Source organism: Nyctibius grandis, chromosome 5, assembly GCF_013368605.1.
Source record: "Nyctibius grandis isolate bNycGra1 chromosome 5, bNycGra1.pri, whole genome shotgun sequence".
NCBI classification, from domain to species: Eukaryota; Metazoa; Chordata; class Aves; order Nyctibiiformes; family Nyctibiidae; genus Nyctibius; species Nyctibius grandis.
In genome coordinates this window covers 88,871,182-88,890,612 of record NC_090662.1, presented here as the reverse complement: position 1 = coordinate 88,890,612, position 19,431 = coordinate 88,871,182, and the positions used below count along the sequence as shown (strand labels likewise).

The 19,431-nt window shown below is 42.3% G+C and overlaps 1 protein-coding gene across 6 annotated transcripts in view; it reads right to left on the bottom strand.

The window, feature by feature from the left end:
• The window catches only part of EPS8 (EGFR pathway substrate 8, signaling adaptor), a 155,414-nt gene extending 136,300 nt beyond the window's left edge, over window positions 1-19,114 (bottom strand). For 2 of the 6 annotated variants that reach the window (XM_068400705.1, XM_068400711.1), the window contains exon 1: window positions 387-472. The gene's annotated coding sequence lies outside the window, so the exon portion shown is untranslated. Of the gene's footprint in view, window positions 1-386; window positions 473-945; window positions 964-1,474; window positions 2,289-17,966; window positions 18,007-19,063 lie in introns of those variants that run through there. The other 4 variants (XM_068400707.1, XM_068400708.1, XM_068400706.1 and 1 more) reach the window with 4 other exon arrangements.
• Window positions 19,115-19,431: the final 317 nt, after the last annotated feature.

The following is a 19,431-nucleotide window of genomic DNA, read 5'->3' as shown; positions in this document are numbered from 1 at the left end:
GCAAGGTGCGGGCAGGTGTGGCGGCGGCGGCTCGCGTTACCGCAAGGCGGGGAGAAAAACATACGTACACCTCCTATACATACACACGTACACACACGGAGAGCTACGCGTATATGAAAGCCAGGGCGGCGGGGAACGGCTGCAGCAGCAGCAAGCGCCGTTCCCAGCCGCCGCGGCAGAGCCGCGCACAGCCCGGGGGGCCCGGGAGGGAGTTTTCCAGCGGCCCCTGCCCGAGCGGGGGGCGGCGGCAGTGCCGGCGGGACCGGGGGGAGGCCGGGGTTAGGGCCCCGCAATTCGCCATGTTACGAAGCCAGGCGGTTGCCCGGGCGGCTTTTGGGGACGCGGAACAAAAGCGAGGGAGAAATCCCGCCCCGCCAGCCACTTACCTTCCCGGGCGTCCTCCTCCCGCGGCCGCGCCGCGCAGCTCCCGCGCCGGCCGCAGGTCTCCGCGCAGGGCGGCCGGGGCTCCCCGCCGCCGCCGGGCTCCGGGCAGGGGCGGGCGCGGGGTCTCCCCTCCCCGCCGCCAACAAAGTGCCAGAGCAGCGCGGGGAGGACGCCGGTCCGCGGGAGCAGCGGCGGAGCGGAGCTCCCTCTGCCGGCCCGCCGCCCCGCCCCGGTCACGGCCACGGCCACGGCCCCGCCGCCCCAGCCCCAACCCCAGCCCGGGGCCGGGGCGGGCCCGCGGCGGGGCAGCGCGGAGCCCCGCGGAGCCCCCCGCGCCGGCGGTGCTGCCGCCAGCGCCATGCGGGCTCTGCGGGCTGCCGGGGGTGCGGGGCCGCCTCTCCTCCCGCTCCCTGCCGCGCTTTACAGGGCACTCACGAAACGCAAAGGTGCTCAGAGCAGCTCCCCGGAGCTGGGCTGAAAGACGGGAGTTGTTCAAAGCGATCGTAAGCGTTCACAAAACAAAAAACAAAAGAAGAAAAAAAAGCCACACGTAAAACCTACCGAGACTCCAAAGCAAAACCCTTCCCTGAAGAAGCAGGTGTATCTAAACCACCTTTGAAACGAGTCAGCTACGAGAACAAAAGTCTCCCGTCCTCCCTCGAAATCCCAGCTGAACTCTCCCAGCTGTTTGTTGTTTCCATCTGGCACCTCGTTCCTCCTGACCCTGACAACTTACACGTGGCTTTCACTCAGCTCAGGAGAACACTCCCATGCACAGGTACTATTGGCATGCTCACAAGTAGCCAAAGTCCTGATGCTACGCTGTTGCCGTGGCCGTGATTTCTATAATGAGCCATTTCCACTCCTAAAGTTAGGCTGTTCCCTGAGAATCTCAGTTTTCACCGATTTCATTTTCACATAAGTTTTTGTCTTTTGTGACTCCAAAGAAAAGCTACAAAACATAAATCTTTCACCAGCATCAGACAGATGAAAAGAACCCCCCTTTAGGTAGTGTATAGGAGAGCTAATCGGATTTTTGAGGTTCCGTTCCTGATTTTTGATAGGATCGAATTGCCAAAGACTTACAAACCTGCTTAATTGTGCTTCCGAGTCTCCCTCCAGGCTTCACCAAGATTCCTCAACGAAGATCAACATCAGATCTACACCAAACACATAGCTCTTTCCAGGACTGAGCCACAGTTATCCAAACATAGCAACAGGTCTTTTATGCTACAAAGTTTATGTGATTCCAGCCCCTCTTGAAGAAACCCGCAAAGGAAAAGTATAAACTAATGAAAGAGCAGCTGCTTGCTGAAATTTCCACTCAGTTCCAAGAAATGAGACTTGGCGGGTCCTTGCTTTTTATAACACTCCGTGACTCATTTGCAGAGGCAGGTGAAGTCAGAGCCACCACTGCCAGAGTCGTGCCCCTGACGGCTTCTCCAGGAAGGACACGGATTTTCCCAAACACTTCTTGAAAAAGAAGAAAGGAAGATATTGCTCAGCTGCTGTTTGCAGCGGTTCGGTTGCTGAATCTCTTCTCAAGTGGTGCTAGTCCATCCTTGACCTGGTGTTTTCCAGCAAATCTTCCTGAGAATAAGGTCTGAGCTCTGCAAATTGTGTTATTTTGTCAGCCTCCCGAGCAGGTTCAGAGCTGAAGGCAGTGGGCAGCAGGCAGGCATGAGGCTCCCATGAACCAGACAGGAGAGAGTAACTCAAGCCTGCAGATCAGGCAGGGAGAGGTGGGGCCTCACTCCACCATTGCTTAGGAGTTCACCTTAATCCTGCTTAAAAAAAACCCCAAAAAAACAACAAAACAAACCAAGAGAAAAAGAAAAGCAGTTCTGGCAACTTCCCCTTCCTGGCTCTGAGCTGGCAAAGCCTCTTGTCATGCTGCATCTTCTTCTGTTGCTTCTGTCTCTGCTACTTTTTCTCGTCTGGCGGGTCCTCCACGAAACAGGAAAGCGCAAAAAAATGTTGTGAAATAATGGGGGGTGGAGGGAGTGTCGAGTCCACTTTTATGTACCTAAACAAGCAATGAAATGCGCAGATACCGTACACTTATATTGTTAACAGGAAGTTTGTTTCCAACAAACCTTCAAACGTTAGAGAATCAGATTATGGAGAGGTCACCTAGGTCATTCGTGTGAATGAACGCCCACAGGAACACTAACATCTAAACTGACATTTCCAAACTATTTGTGCCAGTCACTACACACACGCTCCCTAGGTAAATAACAATAGTAATTTATATATAAAAGTGCTTACCCCATGAGAGGCGGAAAGCAATGTGATAGGTGCTACTACAGAAAAGGCTGGGGACTGCTTCTGTCCTTGGCAGGGATAAACAGTGCCTCTCTTCCCCCTTCTTTCCTGGATAGCAGCCCAAGACCACCCCCTGCTCCAATTCCCTTTAACAAAGGACAGAAGACAAACGCAGAAGACCATTGTGGGCTTATATTCTTGTTTGTTTTTATTTGGGAAGAAAATATTTCAAAGGAACAGAGATAGTAAAGATGAATGTGGAAAGAAAGTGGGATGTGAGGAGGAGAAAAGGGAAATCAGAAGAATAAGTGAGAGAGAGGAAGATTTGAGGAAGAATAAATACAATTTCTGTGCTTTATCAACTTTTCTTCGGGATGTGTACAGTAGGTATGGACATTTATAAAATTCTTTTATATGATTATGAAGCTAATATTGCTGCAGATAGGAAACCAGAACATTATAACACAGGGGATGAAGAAGATATTTCATCAATGTTTTTCTGTTTGGGGAAAAGACGAAATACACCAAAGAATTTCCTCCTGTTGTAGAATAGCCTAAAGATACTTTCCGTGCTGGGCACCTGCAGAATGACTTACACACAACGAACGACCGACTGACTTACACAACCGTCTGGCAGACCCAGCAGAGTCTGTTTGCTGACACCCCCCCTTCCTGCATGGAATTCGGCCAAACGCGCAGCCCCAGCCAGTTGCAATATCTCCTTCTCAGGTGTACACGCGATGGAAGGCACAGTGCGGGGAACAAACCTGCAGATTCCCGGGGAGCGCCATTGTTCAGGCTGTATTGAAAATAGATGGGCACACGTTCAGTTTGTACAGCATTGGCTGCGGCGAGCCTGGGGATTTGAGATTAACTGCTTGATACTGGAATTTCCACTCTCATTGAAAACAGACACTACCGTATCCATGGAGTTTTTGGGAGAAAAATATACAAAGCAAGCTTGATTTTTCTCTTGATTTTAAGGCACGTGAAACTACACTGAGAAAAAGCAGAAAAAAATGTGAGGTTAATCCAGAGGAATCCACAGCAAATGAGAGAAACAAAAGACTGGCTATCAGTCCATGCTCCTCCATTGTTTATGCTACCAAAAAAGCATGAAAAAGGAAAAAAAGAAATCCCAAATCGGGAAACTATTTATTTCCTGCTTAGGTAAAATTATAGAAAACTTTTTGCATAAAGGCTAAACATGGTCCTATCTAGAAGACAATGCAGGCCAGAGGATCTGAAGAATAAGCATAGAGATTCTTCTAGCCCCAATGTAATTTGTAGTCCGATTGGGAGTTTCTTTGGGATGTGTCTGTTTTTAAAATATTCTGCTTAAATGTGTTGTCCTTTGTGCCCTAAAAGGTGGTATTTTTTTTTTTGCAGACCGTTTTCATTAGAAACTAAGTGAATGTAGTTGTTCTAAACTCAAGATTTAATATTTGAGTAGTAACTATATGAAAAACATAACGGCCTCAAAACTGGTGAGATAGATTTGGTCTAAATATGTTGGGGAGATTCTATAAAATTCTAGATGAATTAGGAACCTAGGGTCTGCTATCAAAAAATTAACTTTGGGTAAACCCTCTAATGTACTTGCTTTTGTGTGTCCCCCTGCCCCCCGCCCCGGAAAATGGAATATAAAATAAAATTATTAAAAAACCTCTTCTCTCCCCATAGGCTTTGGAAGATTAAGAAGAAGCTAGTCCATTCCTCTATTGGAGAGCTTGTGCTTAGTTGATTAATATGAAATTACAGATGCTACTTGCATTTTCTTTAATAACCTTTCTGGGGAAGGTTGGTTCAGGCAAACAAAGTTAAGCAGACCAGAGAGCTACCCACGATCTAAACCCAAAAAGGAAGGAGGAACCCAGTGTTTCTGTAACCCTCTCCTCGCAGAAACCAAACTCCAGACTCAGTTCTGAACCAGAGGGAAAAAGTCTGGACTGCTCCTGGCTGACTCATACCCTTTATCCCAGGTACAGAGCCACAGCAGTGCAAGGATTCCCAGAAGCCTCATTTCCACCCAAGAAATGGTTCTTCTGAAGAGCTCAAGGATATGGCAGAGAATATATCAGGCGAGAACAAGGTGTCTGTCAGAGTGCAGTCACGGCGCTGAACTCCATGGAGACTCCCAGTGACTGTGGTAGATAAGAGTGTCTCAAAGAGCCATCATGAATCACTTTGCCCAGGTTATATGAGGGACAACTCTGTACTGCAGAAAAGTCTGGCATCTTAAAAAAAAAGAAAAGGCACAATCATTTGCTCATGGTCCTTGTGGCGCCTGCATCTCCAAGTCAGAGAATGTGGCGTTACACCTCCTGGATGTTCTTATCCCTGTTTTGCTTAATTTGAAGCTTGCATCAGGAAATAGACATTTTCCCTGTTTGTTCCTTAGTCTAGCTGCCCGGGGTTATCAGATTTTTATTCTTTGTTCCTAATTATTGTTATATCCGTGAGGGAGATTATTTGAGTGAGCTGACTAGGATAAATGAACCAGCTGTCTATCCCAAGCCCAAAACTCTTCAGCCTGAAGCTGCCACCATCTATGACTTACAAACTTGCCATCCAGCCATTCCAGTTACCAATGCATCAATTACGTGTAAAACCATGTAAATTTATGTCTAGGATTAAAGCTGAATGCGTGATGATAAAAAGCCTTCTAGTAAGACAAGGGCTCTGTGACATTATGAATTATCTGGCAGTTCTTTCTGCACAATCCTATGTGGATCGCAATCAGCTAGTGAAGTAACGCAGAGGACCTTTCTCCCACTGGAACCATGGGGAGCATTGCCATTTATTTTGGAAGGAATAGAAACAGACACAAATCCTTAATTTGTGCATTACTCAATCTCTGCACTGAGAGCCGGTTGGCTGACACTTGGATTTGGAAGTCAAGGACCCTGTCCTGGAAGAAACCTGAGGCGTAAGAAAAGCCATATGGGAACCACTGACGTCATGTGGGCAAAGCTCAACACGTTCATGATTACTAGATTTTGATCTGTCCCCTCTCAAGAGCTACACTGTGTTTGATGGATGAGACTCTAATTGAATTTAAGCAAATAAATTGCAGGTTACAAAGCAAACTCGAACGTTGTTATGCATTTTTGATGCCTCCATATTCCTATCATACGGAGACAAAAATGAAATAAGATGGAGACAATCAATCTTTTTATATCTACACTCTGCTCTTTATAGGGAAGCGTGACAGATGTTTTTTATTACAATTGTATGTTTATTGGGAGAGAGGTAGATATTTCATTTTCCTCGTCATATCTCATACTCATGAGAAAAAAGGGCAGGCAGAAAGAAAAATATATAACTGAAAAAAAAATTTCATCTGTTTTGCCAGAATTTATAGAAGTTTCTGCTTTTTCTTTTTCCTTCTAGGGTTTTGAACTGTACTTCTCTGGTGGAGGAGGGGGAACAATATTAACCATATAGCTCATCCCAAGCCTTCATAATTCTTGAGTTGAGTCAAGCATCTAAAATCAAGACATTTCTTTAATAATCATGAAGTGTTGATAAAAAAGGTGCTGACATTTTTATTTGGGTTTGGGGTCTGTAGATTTCATACTTCCTAGCAGAAATGTCAGAGGGAGAGGCTTTCTTCTTCTAACAAATGACAAGGATTTGTTGCATTCACAAGACCATAGCCAACTAAGCCTTTAAGAAATATATAAAATATCATTACCACAATACTAAAATCACTAGATTGGCCAGACTTACTTTGTAAACTGTATTTTTATTGTTAATTGTGCTGAATTTTAATTTTGAAAATAGTAGTCCCAGTTCCTGTTTTTAAGGACAGAAGGGCCCGGTTCAGCTGTCTGACCTGTTTAGAGAATATGTAGGTCATCTGAAATGCTGTATTTGCATATGTGGGAAAAAATCCCCATCATTTCAGCAAACACTTGCTTAGTCCTGATTACATAATTATTTCATTAGCTGAGGGAAGTAATTAATAATGCTGATCACAATTTTTGGTTACATAGCTTTTGCCACAGACCTCAAAATCATCTGCCAGCATTAATAAATCTGGAGAGACAAGCTTCATTGTACAGAAGGAGCAGTCAAGATTCAGCTAATACTGAAAACCCTCACAGTTCTATCCTGAAACTTGGATAAACTGTATTTTTATTAAAGCATAAAATCACAGAATTTAAAAGACGGTACCATCTGATCCTAGGAGACCAAAAATAGAAGTAGCAATAAATGCATATAAAACAACTCCGTGTGTGTGTGTACATGTATAGTTTTAAATACATTTTAGGTGCATCTCATGAGTTTTGGGTGGAAGAACATGACTCATTATTTCTGGTCACACTGCACTGGCAAAGCTGAGGAGGCTTGGTAACGCTGGGAAACTGCATCCATTGTGCCTGGAGGTTGGGCTATGGCATGACTCAGGAACCCAAGCTGCCAGCGTGGTGCTCTGACCATTACAGTGCCTTATACAAAAATGGGACAATGTAGCTGTATGTATTCAGAAAAAAATATTTTCCCCTTTTACTAATTAAATAAGCATAGGTTTGGTATGTGGTTTTCAGACAGTACTGAAGGATGTCCTTACAGAGGTCTGAAAGACCTTTTGCACTCCAAAATAATCCTGTCTGGTAAAGAGGGGATGAGAAAATTCAGAGGACATCCATCATATGCATATTTTTCCAGGGAGAAACAGGGCAAAGATGTGGTTTTTAACCCAAGGGCTTATGAAAGCTCATAGTGTTTGACACCCTTTCTCTCACCGATGCGCCAATTGGGAGGTGGCATTGCCAGCTGTGTGACACACATCTTGGGAAGTACTGAATAGAAATGGCTGGGGCATGGAAAAAGTGCTCAGGAAAACTCTTGGCTGGAGGTCACTGCCTCTCACTAGACATGGATGGTGGAGGGGTCTTTAAGAGCACCCTCCCTCTAATGGCCATCTTTCCATCAGCTTGTTCAGCTTTTTTCAGCTGTAACTGGAGAAGAGACATCAGAATCCCACCACATGCTCCACCCCTGTGTCTCTTGGGCATCGGATTGCCTTCAGGCAAGGGATGTTTTGCTTTCACTGAGTGGCTGTTTGCCAAACCTCCCTTCTCCCTCTGCTTCCCCAGAAGTGTCCCTCCCTCCTCCCCAGCCCCTTGCTCCTGACCATAGCTTCCTAGCCCAGGAAGTGCTGTGCTGCCATGACTAGGGACAGTCCGCAGGCTTTGTACTAACCCAGCAACACCTCAGAATATGTCAGACTTTGTCTGGACTTATTTTGGCCCACCTGGAATGGTGTTTTATCTTGTTTAGCCCTAGCAGCAATTTTCTAATGTCCAGGTGGCCATTGCCTAATTTGCTTAACTTTTGCTTAGCTCTATCATAAAATCATATGACAGAATCATATGGCATAAACATATGGCATAATGATTTTTATACGGATAATACTAATGAGCTGATAGTCTGCATATTATGACACATTTATAACCCTCGTATAATTATGTAGAAGGACAGCAGAAGCCTCTGAAGTGGGGACACGGGACACAGCCCAGAGAAGTACAGGGACAGGATGATACTGGAGACTTCAGGGCGATAAACCATTCACCTGCGGTGAACAAACCAGGGTCAGACACAGCCCCAGGATGGCCAGGCAGGGCCATGGGGATGGGGAAGGGATGAGACATGGGCCCATGTGTGGGCCCAGTTTGGCAGGGCCCATGCCTGAGCATGGCAGTGCTGTGGGGAGCTGGAGACCAGCTCTGCTGCGGTATCGCTGGGGCAGGGACCGATGGCCCTGGGGGGCTGAAATGGGGTCCTGGGCTGTGGGCTGGGCAGGGACAGCAAGGGCTGGTGGTGCTTCCAGAGCCATGACACATGGGACACTGATGCCTTGCTGCAAACCCGCTACTTGCTTTGTTCATAAGGAAGACTTGTGTCGTCGCCCCTGGAACACAGAGAGGTGGTGGAAAGGAGCGTAAGACCAGGGAACTGTATAATAATTTTTAACCATTTTGTTAATAGGACTTATTTTATATTAATTAGATAATTTGGACTGTGAATATTTGTGCATTGCAACTGTACTACTAATAATTAATTGCATCTTGTATATTAGTTAGCCTGTTAAAATTTTAATTAGACTAAAAAATTCTTCGCTTGTGTGTTCCCTCTTTGCCAATAACAAGATTTTGCACATAAAACCCTCTCCATCAGCCCTCCCCTCTTTCCCCATTTTTCCTTTCCTTTTTATTGTGATGCCCCATCCCTTTTCCCACCGCTTTATAAGTAAGTGCACTCATCAACACCCACTGACAGGCCAAAAGCATTTTTGTCCTTTCTAGCAGCAGTGAGATGCCAGGTATTTGACCCCTCTGGTGCCAGAGGTCCAAAAAACAGAGGTGTGTCTTCAAGACCAAAAGGCCCTGACCTAGATATGCCCATCACTGGCACACCATGAATGTGAGACTTGCAGAGCTGACTCTCCCCCGACCCCGCTACAAAGCCAGGCAGCACCGGGACCTCTCCCTCCCTCTGTGATTCTATAGAAGAGGCACAAGGGGGTGATGAGGGGAAGGGGTACAGGGTGGGTAAAAGCCATTGTGCCAGGCTGCAGGTGACAGGCACATCAGTGGAAAGGCTTTCATGTGGCAGCTTAGTTTCATGGTCCATCCCTGCCTTGGCACCCAACCACCACTGAAAGCGGGAGAAACCCAAGCTGCCTTCCCTCCTGACCCTTCACAGGGGTGCTTTTCAATGAGCTGAAGGAAGAAATTGAGCTTATACACAATGATAATGACCCTGTTTGTTTACAGAAACATTTTCCCACATCTTCTGTGGTTTTGTTTTTTAAAAGGGTGAGATTTTCAAGGCGGGGACTTGTCCTCACATATGTATGTATACGGTGCCTAGCACGGCCAGGGCTCCGTGCTGAGAAGGGACTCTGTATCCTACCAAAACAGGCAAAATAATAACAAAAATAATGTCAGTCCTTCCTCTTTACATGATCCTATGTTAAAAGAATAAGCAAGCACTTGGCCAAGAGAATTTCTTCTTCCTCTGGAGTGGTGTCAGCCAGCAGAATTTACCACTCCAAAGGGCAGAGACACCGGGACTGCTGTTGAATTTAAAAAAGGGGGCTTGAATGGTCTCGATCAGGCGATGCTTGTGGCTGGTGCAGCTGTATCGAGACAAAAGGAAAAACTGAGAAGGACTGAAACTCTTATAACATGATGCGGATGACTTAACCCCTAAAATGAACAAACCAAGGATGGGGAACGCACTCATGAATATGGATATTTCTGGACTATGAGAAAAATAGGAAGATAAGGAATTGAGTCAATCACAAAGTAAAATAAACAAACAAACTGTTACTGGAAATAACTGAATAGATAATCTGGGAGACTCCCTGGAGGGACTGTAAGAGCTTTCAGATTCACAACCATAAGACAGCCATACATGCCAGAAACGTGCACAGCAAGGGATTGCTAGCCTACCTGGTCTAACAGAAATCTGTTTCAAGGATTTGTAACCCATGAAGTACTTGTGGATTTGTGGGATCTGAAAAAAATGTAGCAGGTTTATGACTGTTTTTTCCTTGCATTTAAAACTTGGGGGATGTATTTTTTTTGATGCAGGTGAAGAAAGTGAATCTTGGATGTCTGGAACATCCTTCCTTCTCAGTCTGAAAACAAAAGCAAAGCCAACACAAATGAGATAGTCGATGGGATTTCCACCCAAAGACCCCAAATCTCTTTTGAAAATAAAAATGCTTAAGTGCTCTTATTTCTTTAAACTCCTGTTCCTTTTCTCTTTTTCTTTATTGCAAAGCGAAACTTATTCCTAATTTGTTTTGATAACAGTTGTAGAGATTATTTTGCTCCCTTCTTTTTAGGCATATTCACACATTGTACAAGCGGCAGGAAATGACAATGATTTTAATGTAACATTGCTCCTAATGGTCCCTTAAAGTAGAGGCTCCACAACACTTTAAAATGGTGCTGTATCTGCATAAAAAAAAGAAGCTCTCTTTCTAAGTTTTATTATATGCACACCATAGCCAAACAGAATAAGGGTAAGAATAAGCATATCTCAGATTTCTTTTCTTTTTAAACCAACACAGACTTCTATAGGCCTAAAATAAAGTGCAGGTCCATCACAAGGGTGTGTGAGCAGGCAGGCTCTGGTTTTGCGTGTGCACCCACAGGAGAGGCTGCTCTCCCTTAGCGAGGCACTACGGCCAGCTTTGCATTTCTCTCTTGTTCTCTGCCTCCAAATCCTACCCTGCCCTCTGGAGTAAGTGAATAGTTACGTGGAGGAGAGTGAGACACGGTGAAGATTTATTCAGGTGTAATTACACAATACTCTGAGATCCCAAGATGAGAACTGTGATAAAACTGAATCCAAAGTCCCCTGAAGGCAAAAGGATATTTTCAATTTATGGGACATTGGAGCAGGCCCATACATACTGCAAAATTACTACTGAACTTTACAGAGTAAATGACTGTTGCAACAGATAAATCAGGATGCACACAGTACTATGAAACTAGAATTAATTATTTCTCCATGTGCCTTTGCTCTGTATTATTCCAGAGAGATATTCTTGTTATCCTCATCTAAGTTATACGCTGTTAAATTATCAGCACGAACACTACAACAATTGAAAACAAATCAGGAACAATGGCTTGAGCTTCTCTGTCTGTGAGAACAGGGCAAATGGCAAAGACTGTTTTTCAGTGCTGAGCTGAACATAACATATATAACATCTGACAGCAGCCCCAATCAAATCACTATAGCATGGACAGACAATACTCCCCCAGCGTTAGGCTCCTTGTGCTGAGAGCAATTTTCAATTAACTTTCCTCATTTACGAGGTAGATGCTAGAGCAGTTTCGAAGGAATCCAAAAGCTTAGTGGTAAATGAAAAATTCTCTTGTGTGCTTCATTCAATGCACTTCTCCCAGGAAGAGCAGGGAGAGACAGTTTGACAGCTTATTTATTTAGCAGAGAGACAGACAGACATGTGATGTTACCCAGCCATGTCAACACTCTCCAATCACTGGCAACTGAACACACACAATAGGTAAGGTTGTCGTAACAGGGACATGGGATTTTTCCTGCAACCTTCCATGCAGTTTCCTTGAGGAGCTATTGGCCAAGAAAGCTGGAGGTTTTAAAGAAAATTCTGTGTTTATGAGTGCATCTTCCCAATATAGGATTAACTCCCGTTGGACACTGATGTGACCTGGCATATACTCCCGGATGTGGGCTGAATGAATTTTCCCATTTCAAGCAGATACAAACTTCTCCAGTTCAGACTGTGGGTTGTTTTCTCCACACAGCAGTCTGCCCAATGCAGTGACTCTAGCTGATGGCCACTCATGGCTGAATCTGAGATTTGGTGGACCTGATTCTTGTTTACTCTGCTACAGCACTGAAGTTTCACCATTTCATTTACTTACAGGGATATTTTATTTATTTATTTGCACTTACTTGAAAGCCCTGTAAAACTGCAAGAGCTGGGGTAAAAGAAGCTTTAACATAAATGAGAACCAGAAAATTACAGATTCAGATAATAATTCAGTTTGGAGGGGACCTCTAGAGGTCATCTAATACAATCTGCTCAAAGTAAGGCTAACTTCTAAGTTACCTCAGGTTGCTCAGAGACTCCTACCATTGAGTTTTGAGTATCTCCAAGAAATGGAAATTCCACAACGTATCTGTGATTTTTTTTCCCTTCCATCTACTTGGAATTTCCCGTGTTCCAGCCTGTGCCAACTGCTTCTTATCCTTCCCTTGTGCACCTTTGAGCCACATCTGAACTTGTCTCCTCAGCATGCTTTTGTTAGGTAGTTATAGTCAGCAGTAAGATCTCCCCTAAGCTTTCTCTTCTTAAGGCTGAAGAAACTCAGCTTTCTCAGACTCTCTTTGTACATCATGTCACCCAAATAAATTATCTTAGTGATCTTTCACTGCACTCACTTCACTTTTTCCATATTGCTCTTGTATTCTGGGGCCCAAAACCAGACACACCACTTTAGACAGGGCTTCACAAGCTTTACTGAGGAAGCAGAATCACTTCTTGGGATCTGCAGCTACTTTCTTGTTACTACCACCTGGTATGTGCTCAGCCTCTCTTTCCCTGGGTCATGCTGCCTGATGCATGCTCAAACCTGTCTGTCTACCAGGACCCCCAAGTCCTTTATGGCAAAGCTGCTCCCTGGCCCAGTCAGTCCCCAGCTTTGTCCCCAGCTCTACAGAGCTATTTCATGTTTGGTCATGTTTTTCAAGCATTTGTACATTAAATTCAGCTGTTGTTTTGCATTTTGCATTTTTAAGCAATCCGGAGTGGGGTCAATGTGTGTCCGTTGTTTCAGTCTAGCTGCTGCATGACCTCAGTTTGAGTGCTTTCAGGCATTTCTGTTCTACAAAATAGTAACAGTAATAATATGGTAATGTCTGCAAAATCTGGAGTGAGTAAAAGAAAAAATAACAAGAAAAAGACAATCCATTATATATTCTTGTTAATAATACATTATGATTATTGCTTATACAGTCTATTATTATTATAGTAACCCTATAATCCTAATAAAGAATCCTGTAGTGTAAGAAACCAGTTCACAGAAATCTTTGGGAGCTAAAAGGATTCATATCAACGTAAGCTGTTTCAGACTTGTGTTTCGCTGACTATTGCATCATTTAACTGTAACCCTTCCCGCTCTTTTATCTCCTTCAATTAAAATATACATCCAAGACATAGTTAACACATTGATGTAAAATTCAAATATTATGAATTCCCTTCCATGTCCAACCTTTCTCTCCCTCATCCATAAGCTGCTTTTCAAGACTACCAACACTGATTTGAGGGGCCTTCTCCCTGACCATTCCCACCAGACTTCTCTCTCCTCATATCGCAACAGCTTTATGACCCAAACTTGCTTTTGCAGTTCAAAAACAAATCCCAAGGCTTGAAATCTCTTTCCTTTTCCAGATCACCAGATTTCTGAACTCTGCTGGCTATGAAATCTGGCTTACCATATATCCTCGTTCAACACAAAAGTTTATGTTGACAAGTTAGGGTATGTTGCCAGACTGCATAATTGTAATGCAGGACTGCTGTGCGGAGGCATGGCAGTGTTACTGTCTTTTTCTGGAATATGAAGGAATTATCTGCATATGAACTTGATTCTCTGGGTACGAATAAAATTCTTTTGCTGCCCAACACAGGAACAGAGTATTGTTCAAAGCATGTTTATCCTAGTGAAAATATATTCATTTTTCTGAGTAACACCTATACCAGAATGAAGGTCTCTTTAGTAGTAGACCTGTTTTTCAACATAAAGACTTCCATTTTTTCAACATCTTTTCATAAAGTTTTATTTTCATATTAGAAAGATTTCATTGCTGCTATAAAACAAGACTTTATGGGCTAAGGGTTAGAGTAAAGTGAGACAGAACTCAATTAATTGATGGCAAGACTGAAGTTTTTGACTGCTGATCTCACAATACATTGGAAAAAAATATCTCAGTCCCTCATCATAATTTATCAGCAACTGATTTGCTACATTTTTCATCCTCATTGATATATTTCATTGAGCTTACAATGTTATATTGACCTTATCCTCGTTCTAGTCATCAATTTATATCCTTAAGATGTTTAAGGAAATTAAATCTTTAGAGTTATTGCAGTAGACTTTTCTCTTCAGAGAATTTATTATTTAATACGAGAGGAATGTGATTTTTTAATGACCTGCATTTTAAATTATTTCTCATTTGTAGGCAGTTTTGACCATATAGTAATAAAAATGAGGTACAGGTCTCGAGCAATAAACTCTAACAGCGAACTACTTATAGTATTACTGTTTGCATTGACTTAAATTGTGGGAATATGCCAAAAAAATTGCACTTGTTTTCTCATTAAGTTGCCCAAATTTTAGTATGCTTTATTTCACCTCATCGGGGCTCATGCTTGGGTTTGAGTTTGTTTTGTTTTGTTTGGAGCCCTGTATTGATAGTTGGAAACAGAAAAAGTTGGCTGTTGGGTATGTTTTTATAGGTCACGACAGAGGGTAATTTAGAATTGCCTTTTCTACCACTGAGTCATCTTTTGGACTCGTATGAAGATCCGCAGATACCTTCTTTCTATCAAGAGCCAACACTTTGTTTGACCAAGGGTTGTTCTAGCATCCTGTGAATTACAGGCCCGTGGTGTCACAGCTGCACTTATTACAATAGGAAGTTTGTCATTAAGTTAGAGCTATAAATCAGAGAAGAATTTATTTAGCTTAGTTATAAAGCCAGAAAGTATTGAGCTTCTAAACTGAAATATCATCTAGGGCATTCAAAGCACACAACATTGCAGCATAGAGGAATTTGGACATTGAGCAGTCCAGAGGATGATCTCGTATACAGAAGCTCAGCTGTTCTGTATCTTTCAAAGCTACCTTCTTCACTTCCAATATTATATAGATACTGTATAATCACTTGTATGGCCACTATACTGAGGCTTGTGAGGTTGCCTAAGCCCCTGGACAGGGATATTTCTCTTCCAGCCTCTTTAAATACCTTTTGAGCTTCTTTAAATAAGGAGATCAGACTGAGAGCAGCACTTCTGCAGCACAGTCCTTTCAGTGTCAGAAAGTTTTCCTGACTGCTTACACGCTACCCAATGCAGCAGGGAGCCCTGATAATATGACACAGAAGCAAGAAACACAGACACTAGTGTTATGCTCTCACAAGTCAAGATTAATTTTTCCATTTTAAAAATGATGGGCATATTTCAGTGACAGTGCTCTTTCCAGTTGGTTCTTTATGGAAATGTATATGCATAGGAGGGACGGAGGGACATTCATATTAGCCATCAGTGGGTATCAATATATAAATACTGATCACTAGATCAGTTTTTCAAAGATATGAACACTTAAACCCAAGCGCGCTCAAGAGCACAGCCCAGACCATAACCCTCACAGTGCTGAGCATGAAGTAGTCAAAATGGTAAAGACTTAACTAGTGAGTTCAGAACCTTTGAGTTTTGCAATTGTCTGGTACATTTGGCTTCCATTTAATTTGGAAAACGTCCTATGCATATTCAGTATTTGGGTCCTACACCTAAGACAGGGAAAAAACTATTGTATTTGCAATAGGACAGACAGGCCACTGTAGGTCCAGAACAAAACAAAACCCTGCACTCTCATACTACAGCTGCCACCACCATCGTCTACCCAATTCTGGAACCACATGGCTGTTCAGAGGAAGAAATCTTTCGGCATCCTCAATCTTAGTCTTTGCCACTTTGGCAACTAGTTCCTCCTTATCAGTGGTTACAACCTAGTACAGCCTGACCCCTGTCTCCCCAGACAGACCTTCAGCTTTTGCTCAGTACAGCAGTTAGGCAGCTGGAGAACCAGCAGCTTAAGGATGGGGTGGGGTGAGGGGGTAGGGGCATCTTCCTAGGGCTTAAACAGTTGTAAGGGTTAAAAAGGAGGCGGAGAAATAAACAAAAGACATTTGATGTTGGAGAAGTGCCTGTTTGTTTTTAATGCACCAGAGAAATATCTGAAGCACAAAACAGCCATGTGAAAAATATGAAGTTAGCTTGCAGAGCTGACCTTGGCAGCAAAGCAACCCGAGAGACAGTATCAGTTTTGCATCCAATTTCTGTGAGATTGAAAACAAAACAAAACAATGTTAGAAGAAAGCTGTCCTCTTCCTCTTCATTTGCAAGGATTTGAAACAGACCTCTCTTGAAATAAATGTTTAAACATATATCCTTATCAATATCAGAATTTTCACACATTTTTGCAACAGTATTTATTACCCTGCATCATGTTGAGTGTTAACCAGAACGGTCTCCAAAACAAAATCATAAATCCAATGTAGAGATACCTCAGACCATATTATTTAAATTTAATTGTTCAAAGTCTAAAAAGTTTCTGGAAAAACAAGGATCCCATCAACAGTATTAGTACTTCATTTGGACACTTTTTGAGACAAGAAAAACTGTTTCAAAATAACAAAAATAGCTTATATAGGTAAGGTATGGCTGTGTTCTCTCAGCTAGACAAAAATAAAATCGATTTGCAACAAATGTAGATTAAAAATTAAAAAAAAATAAACCAATCCTGTTTTGTTCTCACATAATACCTTACAGTGCCTTAAAAATATCATTTAACTACATTCAGAACTTAATCAAAGAGACAGCAATTATCTCTCCCATTCCATTGTAGGAAACAGAAAGACAGATATCACACATTCTTTAAATATTTATTCCTGCTATAAAAAGAAATGAAAAGACCATATGCAAAATTTGTATCTCGTCTGGTGTCTATATTTCAGGTACTTACTATGACAAATTTGGGGGTTAAATTCTATTCATTTTTAACATCCTTTGCCAAAACATAGTATGAATATCAATATATATCGCCACATTTTCCTAGTTGTTCCTGTTTCAACCCAGGACAGCGAGTCCTGAGGTACACTAAGAAGGTAACCTGATGTAGCACAAGCTGGTGGTTCCCAAGCACAGCGTGTGATCTATCTGGAATAGGCAGAGGCATTTGATACTGAATTCCAAAGAGATAATGTTGAAACAGGATTTTGTACACAAGAGCAGTATTTTTAGTTGCAGAACAAGGAGCTGGAGGTTCGATGTGACCTTGCAGCACCCTGTGCTGCTGTGGCACACGCAGCACGCTTTACCAGAACATCTTCTTACAGCAGCTGGACCGAGCACACTGATCCCAGGGCTTAGGTCAGCATGGCAAAACAACAGCACAGGAGAAGAGACATTTGTAGGCACACTGGTAGTGCCCTCGTAGTTCTTTTCAAATGTTATTTATTTTATAATATCAGTTTGGTATGGGATGCTCCAAGATACTGATGTCCTTAACCACAAAACAGAATGGACACAGAGTCTGCCTGAAGTGAGGAAAATGTGTTGAAGGAATAGGGATTTCTCTTTCTATACACGTTGAATCATTGAGAAACTAGCAGCAAGTACGCCATAAAACTGTTTTGTATTATCTAGAATTTGCACACCAGATAAGCCTCCACACCTTTGAAATTTTTCATCACTTTACTAATAGCTCTATTTGTTATATGCAGATCAATGAATACATCTACAGGCTTCATAACCAGGTTCTCCTTCTGATAACCGCTCAATATGCATTCTCACTCGTATTATTTTCATTTGCAAAGAGTTCTGATACAAGAGCAAAGGTGACAGAATCTGTCCCACTGTAACAATCTGTTTATAATAAAATAGAAGAAAACCTAAACACTCCCATTTTACAGATGCTATATGAGGCAGACAAATTGCACAGAAAACACAAGAAAAACGTGAAAATAACCTGCAATTTTGGTGACATCTAGTTGAGCCTATGCAGCCTTCCACAACTGATGACAGCCAGGTTTGTACTGGTAGCAGGTAACAAAATCATAGAATCATAGAATGTTAGGGGTTGGAAGGGACCTCTGGAGATCATCAAGTCCAACCCCCAAAAGCTGATGCCCACTAACAAATTATCAAAAGTCATGAGCTTCTTTCTTATCATAAATTCAAAATGGATAATGCATTTGTTATTGTTAATGTTATTCGTGTCTCCCAGAGAATAAAAATCCCATGACACTGAGATCATGGGAAAGATTGAAAATAACTCCCTTTACAAGTGAATCACAAAACTGGAATCTTTGAAATGTCTTTGAGGGTAGACCATTTTACATTTAAATTATAAAAAGTTACCCCAGAAAAATTTGATATCCAGATCATAATCTTTGGCAAAATTGCTAGTTGTAAACATTGCAATTTATGCAGTCTAGCTGTGAAATATTAAATGAAGATATTTTAGTTTTCCTTTAATTTTGAGCCCTTAAGGTGCACTTGGGTTCATGTGTTTTTTTTTTCTCTGTGAGACCTCATAACTTTATAAAAGTGAAGTCTGAGCTTCTTCAAGATCTGAAGTATCAAGTAAAGACATGAAAGCTGCAGCAATCAGTAGTGTTATTTCACTGTTGCTAGCCAAATAGGAGAATGGGAATGAAGCAAGCACCATTGGAAAAAAAAAGGCAGTCTTTGCTTTCTCTCTTAAATTATCGTACAAATATCAACAGGCAGAGTCCTCTTGTTGGCCTACTACAAGGCAGAAAATTAAAAGCGAAATAAATAAATCAAGAGTTGTGGGGTTGGTTGTCAGTTGTTTTTACTTAATACTTCCTCTTTTTTCCCTCCTACTCACTAATAAAATGGAGCAAATTGTAGGCTGTCGTATAGATCAAGGGATATTCAAGCTGCTACCTGATTCCCAGCATTGCGTCACCACCTGGAACACAGCTGATTGCTTATTAAGGAAAGATAAATCTAGTTTTCTGCAAAAGTCCCTTCACACAATGATAGGCACTCTATTGCAATTGTAAATCTTGCATAAAACCGTTGCTTGAGCAATCTCACCATGAATCAGCAGCTGCAGGGAATTATCTCCATCAGGATACGTAGAAAGGCAGAAGAGGCTATTTCTGAAGAGAGTGGAGTATGTAACCTAAATCCTTCTCTGTTAGGAAAGGTTTACTTTACAATTTGAATCAACTCAGTTCTAGTGGAAAAAAAGTCTTTCTCAAGAGAGGTCTGGAGGTGTATCTAAAGTTACTCAAATCTGGGAACTAACAGCATCTTTTTCCAATTGGCAAAACTCCAAAGTTGGAGTCCAGAATGTCATAAGGGTCCCAAAATGAACAGCACGATTTTTTTTCTTTTTTGTGCAAGTAACTTCTAAATGATTGTGGGTTTGTTCATTCTAAATTGTAAATAAATTTCAGTAA